Genomic DNA, 11125 nt, shown 5'->3' with positions numbered 1-11125 from the left:
CGGAGACAAAACTCAGACTTTCGGCTGTCTAGCATGCAGGCATAGATAGTAGACCACTGCAGACAGGCGGAATCTCATGGCACTTATTTTAACAGGGAAAGCAGCATGCATGACCTGTAAAACAATCCAAATATACTCTGATGAGTGTGATATACTCTGATGAGTGTGAGTGTGATATACTCTGATGAGTGTGATGAATGTGATATACTCTGATGAGTGTGATGAGTGTGATATACTCTGATGAGTGTGATATACTCTGATGAGTGTGATGAGTGTGATATACTCTGATGAGTGTGATGAGTGTGATATACTCTGATGAGTGTGATGAGTGTGATATACTCTGATGAGTGTGAGTGTGATATACTCTGATGAGTGTGATGAGTGTGATATACTCTGATGAGTGTGAGTGTGATATACTCTGATGAGTGTGATGAGTGTGATATACTCTGATGAGTGTGATATACTCTGATGAGGAGAGGGTCAGCAGCACAGAGCTGGGTCTGCACTGAAGGGTTCCCTCAGGTGTGTTTGACAGGACATCCCTCCCCACCCACACACTGCTGGATTACCCAGTTTAGTGTTCATAAACAGGCAGTCATGCACCCAGCTCACATGCATGCCATTGGAAGCCCTGTATCGGGGGTGAGAGTGCCGTGGTGACTGAAATAGCTGGTCTAGCACGGGCTTGGCCCATTAGCACTTAGCCAACACATTAGCAGAGAGCGAGCCCTATTAGCTGTCCCAGCTCCACAAACAACACTGTGTGGCCTCCAGCGGAGCGCTAACGAGCCCCTCCAAAGTCCTGGGTGTCTAATGATAGCACCCGTGCTGAGGTGTGCAGGAGGATTAGGAGGGGCGGAGGGAGGGAGCGCGGCTCAAAGCCTCTTGAGCCCTGAGTGGCAGCAGGCCTGCACCTCTCCAGACGGGTGTGTGTGCTCACATGGACATCACTCTCCGCTCTGGCTCAACTCAATGCATGTGTGTGTGTGTGTGTGTGTGTGTGTGTGTGTGTGTGTGTGTGTATCTCCCTGTGTGTGTGTGTGTGTGTGTGTGTGTGTGTGTGTGTGTCTGTGTGTGTGTGTGTGTGTGTGTGTGTGTGTGTGTGGGTCTGTGTGTCTGTGTGTGTGTGTGTGTGTGTGTGTGTGTGTGTGTGTGTGTGTGTGTGTGTGTGTGTGTGTGTGTGAGTGAGGCGTCAGTGTGAGAGTGTGGGATGCGCATGCTGAGCTGTGAGACGGCCTTGGACTTCCAGAAGGTGTCTGCTCTGCGGGGAGCGCTTGCCAGGACTGAGGGGTTAGCACATGTAGCCTGAGCTGCTACTACACACGCTTAGCTCATCAGCAAGGACAGCCAGAGAATGATGACAATGTGGAAATCCCAGGACCACTCTTTGAACTGTAATGGTTAAGATAATGATGACCTTTCTGAAACACAACCCTTCAGGGTTTTTGAAGTGGTAGTTTTGAGTGTGGTGGATTCCACATTTATACATTATTACAAATTTACAAATCTGTGTGCATTCACCGTGCAATTAGACTTTTAGGAAATGCTTTATTGACAGGTATGACAGGTATGATATATTTCAAAATAGATCAATAAATTAATATTATGCATGTATGCAATAAATCAATACGGGGTAAACATGGACACTCCTGCATCAACTGCCTTGCTTTGTTTGAATTCACCCGCTATGGAACTCGTACATCATTTGAAAAGGCAACCCAAACGAAAAAGCGGTCTGTTGTTGGCTTTCTTTACTGAAGCAGTTACTGAGGGGAAGAATCATACTGCAAAATGATTTATGCAAACAGCAATTTTCCAGGTATTTGTTTCTAAGATTTAAAAGCAGACATAGACTGACTCAGCAAGACATGGGTCGGGTGAAAGTTTTTTTTTAATCCAATAAGAAAGAAAGTCCTCTTGCCGAAGGCTAATGAGAGGTGGCTTTGATTTAGCTTATCTCTTTAAGTAAAGCATGGTCTCCAATGTGAGCTTTTACATCTGCGGTGGCCAAACAGCCTGGCCTGATGGGTCTTTGTTGTGTTATTCTTGTGCAATGCAAAGTGGCTATGCGAGAAATGTCAAAAATGTCAACTGCCCCCACACAAACTGTCATTTGTCATATACATCCACAACCTAAACTGCAGACATGAAAGTACATATTTTTACACTGTGCTGAAAACAAATAAAACTGCAGCTGTTGCAAATAAGAAAATCTTTTTTTTTTTTGTATTAAACCTGCAGAAGTTGTTTGACGCACTTGAGCTGTAGTCATGCATTGATATGTGTAAATGTATTGATGTATTTATTTATTTGTTTGTTGGTGTTTATTGAAAAGTGAGCAGAGACTGACAAGACCACCCACTGAAACTGCTCTACAGTCGCTGAGTTCTTGTTGCCAGGGCAACGCTGGCTCGCATAGGCTTTCCAGGAGACCATGTGACTCAAGACCTTGACGTCATTGGGGGAGGCAGTTTGGTGCTGGGAGCTAAGCTGAGAGCTTAAGGCTTGAGGAGAGTCTTGTACAGTTTTGAGTTGGAGCTGCCGGTGCCTGAGAGAGTGTTGCTCCTACCTGTTCCTCTTCACCTCCCTGCTCCACTCCTCTTCCTCACCAGAAGCGCCTGAGGCTGCAACCCTCTCTCTGCTGGGGAAGGTAGCGGGTTATGGACTGTTAAAGCCACTTCCAGCCACAGCCTGCAGTTTACAGCTTTTGATCTCAGGTAAGCCTTTTGCATTGGAACTGTGTTTCTGTGCATGTGTGCTTGAGTCTTTGTTGCTGTTTTCAGGTCTTGTCTGAGTCCCTTTGAGATTACATGCACTGCAAAGCCACAGCAGCATGACCCCACATAGAGGGAAAACAGACAGACCAAAGAAAAAGACAGAGAGAGAAAAGAAACTTCACTGTATAAGGGAATGGATGAGCATCTGCAGTGTTTCCAATCAAACCTTTGGGAATGTCAATCAGCCAGCTCCCCTCTGTGTGCAAATGCCCTGAGTCCACAGGGGAGACCCTCTCTGTGGATGCCCCTTGGGGTCATGTGTCCACAGGGGAGACCCTCTCTGTGGATGCCCCTCCGGTTGTGACCCTGTCTTAGATCACACGCTGAATGAGCGATTTCTTCTTCAGAGAGCTGGAGGAGAGGGAGGACAGTTGGACACGTCTTGCCGTTTTGTTTTCTCATAGTCTGCAGACATCTCTTCCCCTCTTGAGGGTGCGTGCGGGCAGGAAGTGAGACCAACTGCATTCACTTCCATCTGAGCTGCTGTGCTCACACGACCTGCGTGGAGACTCACTCACTCTGCATGTGCTGGAGCTGCTGTTTCTCTCCCTGCTTGACCAGCCGGGCCACCTGCGGCTGGGACACCTATTTGTAAGGTTTGCTCAGCTTAAGGGACAGCCTTTGTGTGCGTTTGTTTTGTTGTAGGAGAGAAAAGAAAAGCTAAAGACCAAACTGTGAGAGTGGCACAGTATTTGAGTTTGTTCTGGAAGCAGTCCGTGACTATCTATAGAGGCCCATCTGAGATACACCTGGAGGTGCCTGACAGGTCTTGTGTTTAAATCCACTGGTGACAGACAGCCACTGCCGCACAGCTCGTGTTTCAGGAAGTAGCCCTTTGTTTTCTCTCTGGTGTGTGTGTGTGCGCGCATGTGTGTTTGTTTTTCTCTCTGGTGTGTGTGAGTGCGCGCATGTGTGTTTGTTTTCTCTCTGGTGTGTGTGTGCGCGCATGTGTGTTTGTTTTTCTCTCTGGTGTGTGTGTGTGCGCGCATGTGTGTTTGTTTTTCTCTCTCTTCCTTGTGGTGGGCTGCTCCTGCCCCTCTGTGCTACATAAACACAAGTTTGTCATTACAGCGCTGAGCATGAGCACACAGGGAAGCACTCACGCCCTGGAGACGCGCTCCCTCCGGACTGGCAGAGAGATCGGGGCCAAACTCACACTGAGTCTGAGAGTTTAGAGAGACAGGAAGCAGAGAAGCAGGGACACACACACAGATTTAAAAGAAATCGGAAAATTTCAAGAAATCTCAGGGATCAGGAAGCAGAGAGCAGAATAGAGTGGCGGACCCCTGGGAGTGTAGAGACTGTGTGGGAGAGTTAAGAGAGAGAGCGAGAGAGAGAGAGAGGAGTGAGTGAGTGAGTGAGTGAGTGGGTGAGAGCTAGAACAAGAGAGGGGCGGGACAAAGACTCTGCTCAGCCACGGATCTTCCTGTTGTGACAGTGTCTGTGGAAACTGTGTGGGTCAGGAGGAAGAACAAAGTGCTGGGCTGGAGAAGTCAAGAGAGCGAAGAACAGAGGAAGAGGAGGCCACTTTGGAGTGAGGAGGAGCCGGTGGAAAGGTGCGAGGAGTCAGCTTTGCTTTGTCTTTGGATTTGAAGTCTTGTACATCTTTTTTTCAAAAGGAAAGAGTGCGCTAGTTTCAGGAAGAGAGAAAGATTGGAGAGAAAGAGAAAGTAATAGGATGTGGAAGGGTACTACTAACTCTTCATGAACTGTAAACAGATCACTAACAGGCTTCTATTTGTTTTGTGATGTCTATGTCAGGATCAAGGCTCTTTTATAGCCTTTTATCACGCGTATTACACAGACAACACCTACAGCAGTCAGTTCCACCTCTCAGGACTGAGGCGTGGGGGTGAAGTTAGCAAGTTATCTTTGCCAAATGACCTTTCCTTTTTGTTCTTTCGTAGAATGATCACTCTTTTTTTGCTGGTAGAAAATGTTAGGAAGACAGTGTCCCTAATGTCTGATAAGCTCAGTCTCTGCTCACTGTCTTGATCTGTTTTTTCCTCTCTCTCTCTCCCTCAACTGTGTACTCTAGTGTTTCAGGGGCTTTGGCTGTATGTAATGTGTTCTGCATTTGAAGTCCTGTCTTTCATTCAATGTGTTTGTAATGAAGGTAGACTAGAGAGAGAGAGCTCTGTCTCCATGGGGAACATCTTTGATTCTGTCTCCAGTCCTGACTATAACCTTTGCTGTAATGGGTTGGAATGACTGCTATGGAAGCTTGTGGCTGGCAATCTGGTGCACTGTAACAATGAAAAAGATAATTAGTTTTAGCTTCTCAGGCTGGTACTCATTTTATGGATGGCTTAGCATACATGCAATCTGTGAAGGCTGTCAGATGGTTGTGCGGAAATTGTGTATGTGTGTGTGTGTGTGTGTGTGTGTGTGTGTGTGTGTGTGTGTGTGTGTGTGTGTGTGTGTGTGTGTGTGTGTGTGTGTGTGTGTGTGTGTGATGCTTTGCTATGTGAGGGTTGGGGGATGAGGTTAATTTATAATGGATTGTTTTAAGAGAACATGCTCAACATAGTAAATCTCTCATCTTAAGCCTGAGGCTAATAATAGAATAGGCAGCCAGCATTTCTACCTGTTTTAAAGTATGGCTTAAGGCTGGGAGAGCGTTAGTTTATGAGAGACGATGGATGGAGTTCTCTTTTAGTGTTTAATCGTGTGAGAAGGACAGTAGATGAAACACAGGGTAATATCACGATAGTTCAAACAGAGTTCAGGTTAATTTTAGAGTTTGATTGATAGATGGAAATGTGTCTTGGGTTTAAAGCATGGAAAAGAATGAATTACTGAATTATGAATAACTTTGACCCGTGTGCTGATAAGTCGTAAAATATTTGAAACTTTTATCCCATACACTTCAAATAGCACATGACATTGCAGGCAGATTTTTTTTGGTACACTGACAGATGTTAAAAGCTACATTCTATTCTATTCTATTCTATTCGGGGACACATAACACATTTCATTTCATGGTCATTTGTGGTTATTTTAAGGTATGTAGTAAAGAGTGGATTTGATGGCATTATGCAGCGCGTTGCAGCCGGTTCCATTTGGCCTTTTCTGAAGAGGTGCTTTGAGAAGGCCAAGGTTGACAGATCAGAGTCCTGAGATGGCACCAGTAGAACTGCAATAAATCCCTCTCCTTTAATTACTGTTGGACTACTAAATATACACCTCACTTCTGCCTCTCTTGACCCATCATGTGGCAGTCTCTTACCAGCTTCACCGAAAGGTTTCTGAAATAGGCGGCGTGCCCGGAGCTTTGCCCATTTTATACCTTACATTTAGTTACCTGTCATCCATCAAGACCAAAGTGAAGGACACTCACGCGAGTACTATAGTGAAGCAGAATATGTTTATATATCCTTTGGGATATTGTTGATATGACGATGTCATAATATCTGATGTTAGATGCAGGTATGTATATCCTGAAATGAGCTGTGTTTCTCTAAATGGGAGAATGAATCTCGCTGCTTATCTTTTTACCATGAGACATGGAAGTCTTACAAAACAAGATGGAGCATTTAACAATGATTGGTCCGTTCCCCCATAAATTCATTTTTTGTTGATGTTTGTTGCCACCACGGCAGGCTCTCTTGCACGGGCTGTAGAGTGTATGACAAGAGGGCTGGAATGGGCCTCGGCACAGAGGCCGTAATGGAGACTACGGCTCACTCAGCTGCAGGATGATGTCAGAAGGACTCATTGAGGGTTAGATGCGTGAAGTTGTGTATGGTTATCGAGGGTTAGCTGTGTGAAGTTGTGTATGGTTATCGAGGGTTAGATGTGTGAAGTTGTGTATGGTTATCGAGGGTTAGCTGTGTGAAGTTGTGTATGGTTATCGAGGGTTAGATGTGTGAAGTTGTGTATGGTTATCGAGGGTTAGATGTATGAAGTTGTGTATGGTTATCGAGGGTTAGATGTATGAAGTTGTGTATGGTTATCGAGGGCCCCACAGAGTAACACGACTACTGTTCTACCTTCTAAGCGTCAACATTGAACTCTCCTTAATTTCCCTCTCTGGTTATCTCTTCCTCTCACTCCATCCCTCTGCCTCCATCTCTCCTGCGTGTGGATTAACACTGGACACTGGGGCTAAGCCAGGGTGATAGGATATAAATAAGGGCTTGTGTCTGTGATGTAACATGTGCACAAGATGTCTTGTACCCACAGCCACAGATAAAGGGCCTTTGGACGCAAGCCTTAGGGATTTCAAGGCCTTTTGCCCTCGTTATGTTTACCATTAGATGCATTTTCGCTCCAGAAATTTGATCTGGCACTTTCTATTGTCTGAAAAAAACTTGGCATTGTTCTGAAATAAAAGCTAATAGCCAAGGAGAAGAAGAAATGTAATTACTGCTTCATTCAGTGAGTGCAGGCTGATTAGGAAAATGCTCCAAGGCCATCTCGTAATTTTAATGAATCTGCCATTAATGAATAGACAGCCTCGAAACCCGAACTTTAAATGCAGTTCCTAGTAGTTACCTCCCTCAAAGTGCACGGAGACGCAACATCTCTGAGATTTACCCCAGGCCTAATTAAATCCAAATTAAGAGCTGAATGATTTTCACAAAAAGATGTATTGTTACAAGTTTGGCAGGAGGTGAACACCTTAAAAAAAATTAGGACTTTCTCAATGTTTGTCCTTTCAATTATTGTTAAGCATTTTGCCATCTGCCAGAAGCCCAAAGAAACAGGCAGGATTAGCTGTGGATTAATATGGATGCAAATCTGCTCTTTGTGCATCCAATCTCTGGCTGTTTCTCTCCGTAACCTACAGAAGCCTCACCACAAACTCACAGTGTGTTGAGGAGCAGAATTAACGTCAAGGCTGATCCATGTTTACATGGGGCGGGGGGGGGGGGGTAACAGGAATGCTTGGGGATTCACAACATGTGTGGATGTGCAAACATGGGATTAGTAGCGATGAGTACTGTATGTTTCCTCCCCAGAGCTGCTCCACTCATGTAGAGGAATGGGATGTGGGCTGCATGTTTAAAACAGCCTGCAATGCAGAGGGAGGGAGAGTACACTTTCAAAGGTACAGCAAGGCTGGGGTGTGGACTATAGAACTGGTTGTGGGCACACGTGGAGTAAACGTGTGCGTATGAAAAAAGAGAGACCATCAGTAAGACCAGAGCCTTACTTGGATGACCTTGGCTTTTGGAACATTTGGATAGTTTCCCACGGACTCATGTGATAGCACTGTGAGCGATGTTAACGTTCTCACTGCAAAATTCATCGCAGGATCAATCCATTTCTGAAGGAGGATAGCTGACCAAATATAGCATAAAAGTGTCTGATCAACATGACATGATACTGACTTGGTTAGCCTCTCAAAGGCTTTCATCTAAAGTGTGTGTGTTGCGTGTGTGTGTGTGTGTGTGTGTGTGTGTGTGCGTGTGTGTGTGTGTGCGTGTGTGTGTGTGTGGCTGTGTGGCTGTGTGTGTGTGTGTGTGTGTGTGTGCTGTGTGTGTGTGTGTGTGTGTGTGTGTGTGTGTGTGTGTGTGTGTGTGTGTGTGTGTGCGTGTGTGTGTGTGTGCGTGTGTGTGTGTGTGGCTGTGTGGCTGTGTGTGTGTGTGTGTGTGCTGTGTGTGTGTGTGTGTGCTGTGTGTGTGTGTGTGTGTGTGTGGCTGTGTGTGTGTGTGTGTGTGTGTGTGTGTGTGTGTGTGTGTGTGTGTGTGTGTGTGTGTGCTGTGTGTGTGTGTTGTGTGTGTGTGTGTGTGTGTGTGTGTGTGTGTGTGTGTGTGTGTGTGTGGCTGTGTGTGTGTGTGTGTGTGTGTGTGTGTGTGTGTGTGTGTGTGCTGTGTGTGTGTGCTGTGTGTGTGTGTTGTGTGTGTGTGTGTGTGTGTGTGTGTGTGTGTGTGTGTGTGTGTGTGTGTCTGTTTCTCTTGTGACTCATGTGATTCATATGTAAACAGTGAGGTGGAGGATCGTGATTCGTGCACGTTCACAGATGCACATTCCCACACTCCATTTATCTGCGTCTGTCTCTGGGCATGCATGTGAACAGCAGCGGACCCCCCCCCCCCACCCACCAGTCTGCTTCATCTGCTGCTGTGCTGGGGCTCTGGAGCTCTGGGGCTTGTGGCAGCTAGCCTGGGGAGACTGTCAAGAGAGGAAATGGCTGAATTAATGTTGCGTGTTATTTGAGTGAGTGTGAATGGAATCGCTGAAGATGCTTCATTACAGAGTCAATGGACTCCAGATGGGCCTGTGTGGTGTAACGGCAGATCTGAGAGCTAAATTATGTCTATGGGGGGGACATTAATGTCTGTTTGCTCCAAGTATAGCAATCCTGATGGCTGGGCGCCATTTTGTTTGCGTCACCACCCTCCCCTGTCCCCCCGTCAGGGTCACCTGTCCTGTTCCTCTGCTCAGGTGTCGTCCCCAGCGAGGCCACGGGCTCTGGCCCGGCTGCACTCCTTATGTAACCCTGACATCATCAGCCATGTTACCACGCTAGGTGCTAAGAGCATTAGGCTTAATTAGAGAGCGATCTTTGAGGCCCAGAAATAGAGGAACAGGGTTGGGCTGCTTGCTTACCTCCTGATCCTGCTGTCCTTCCCAAACTCCTTATACGCCGATGGAGTATAAATCCTGGGCTAAGAACCCACACTTCTCAGGAGAGCGCCCCAATCCACCTGAAGCAGGATCAGCGGTGACGTCACCACAGAGGGTATGGACGGCCGGTTCTAAGAGCAGGATCACTCCGGGGCCAAGGTGAATGTCCTGAAGACACCAGACAGGAACATCTCTAGGGATAAGAGAGGGAGAGTGACAGAGAAGAAGATGGACAGGATGACATGACATGTCAAACATCATGTTTTGTAATCTATCTGATAATTCAGGAAGTGACCAGTGATATTATACACTGTTCTTAGTTTTTTATCTTCGTTGTAAAACCATTTCCGTTCTGATGCATTTCACCTGACTCACCATCCATATCATCAATGATAGCTTATCCTCATTGTTGCTTAATGATCCATGAATTAATGGCTAACAAAGATGGTCTCAAGTGAATAGGAATATTTTTCCCTCTACACTAATAGATGGACTGAAGTGTCCGTCGCCATGACTACACAGCACGATAGAAATGCGCGAAATCCATTAAGCAATTAAAATGCAGATTGATGGCCGTTGCTGCGGTTAGTGGCGGACGGCTGCATGTGGCGTGTGGGCAGACAAAAGATGTGGCTGTGGATACATTGCTGCATTTAATTAGTTGTCTGTTTCCTAGATGGCGGGGAGGAATGGCTCCCACCACAGTCAGTGAGTCACTATAGGGAGGAGATTTGCACTCAGGTCCCTTAGTCTGTCTGTCCGTCCGCCTGTCTGTCTGTCCTCCCCTCCAATCTGTCTGTCTCTTTCTCACTCTTCTCTATTTCTGTTTCACCATCTCTCTCACTGCATCCTGTGTCTTTCTGTGTGTCTCTATCTCCCCCTACCTCTCCCTCTCCATCTCAGTCTCTTTCTGTCTGTTTCCATCTCTCTCTCTCTTTCCCTCTCTCTCTCTCTCTCTCCCTGTCGGGTGTCATGTGGTCGGTTCCCTGTGGGTTTCACCATTCCAGCAGGGCTCTCTGGACACCAGCTGTTAGGGTGATTTTGTGCATGTCTAATGTCTCATCTTTGAAGCTGATGCTGTGAAGCAGCCATTCAAGTGCAACTCAAATGTATCCCTGCATCTGGTACACACACATACACACGGACAGATAGGTACACACTCCCCTCACACACAGTCACAGACCCACTCTAAAGCACACAAATAAATGCAGACTTAAAGGCATCACAAATACACACATTGCACCATCTACGCAGATCATTACAGAGAAACACACACACACACACACACTTCCTCACTCCCTCAAATGCACCCTTAATGCCTTAATGCTCCATCTGATGTCCATGCCCTCTCCACAGAGGCCGTATGTGGCCTGTTTAACACAGCTGACATCACAGTGTTTCTCAGTGTTAATGGAAGCAGGATGTTAAAACCCTGACCATGTGAGCAGCGTGTTTTGCCTCTGGTCTGAAGCACAGCAGGTCTGATTCGAATCAATTTCAGTTTAGTTTCTGAGCCTTTTAGCCATCAGTCCTCTCCATCCATCGAGGGCAAGCAACTGCTCTGACATAGATGCTGGGCCCACATCCAGTCACTTTTAATAGCTAGACATGTGCATCCTCTCTGAAAAGACTATTTCCTCCTCCATAGTTTCAAATGTCATTTTACAATTCATCACAAGGACTATCTCTATATGCAAAGGCACTTAAACTTTAGGGAAAATGAATAGTGACATTGTTTCAATTACCCTTCAAAAGAAGCACTTAGGAGCGGG

General features: G+C 46.2%; 1 protein-coding gene across 3 annotated transcripts in view; it reads left to right on the top strand.

The window, feature by feature from the left end:
- Nucleotides 1-2512: 2512 nt before the first annotated feature.
- The window catches only part of ncaldb (neurocalcin delta b), a 14805-nt gene continuing 6192 nt past the window's right edge, over nucleotides 2513-11125 (top strand). Inside the window, exon 1 of one of the 3 annotated variants that reach the window (XM_031586013.2) lies at nucleotides 2513-2717. The gene's annotated coding sequence lies outside the window, so the exon portion shown is untranslated. Of the gene's footprint in view, nucleotides 2718-3176; nucleotides 3369-3742; nucleotides 4334-11125 lie in introns of those variants that run through there. The other 2 variants (XM_031586014.2, XM_012836114.3) reach the window with 2 other exon arrangements.

This window comes from Clupea harengus, chromosome 19 (genome assembly GCF_900700415.2).
Source record: "Clupea harengus chromosome 19, Ch_v2.0.2, whole genome shotgun sequence".
NCBI lineage: Eukaryota > Metazoa > Chordata > Actinopteri > Clupeiformes > Clupeidae > Clupea > Clupea harengus.
Note: the sequence above shows the minus strand (reverse complement) of the source record. Positions and strands in the feature narration are given on the sequence as shown.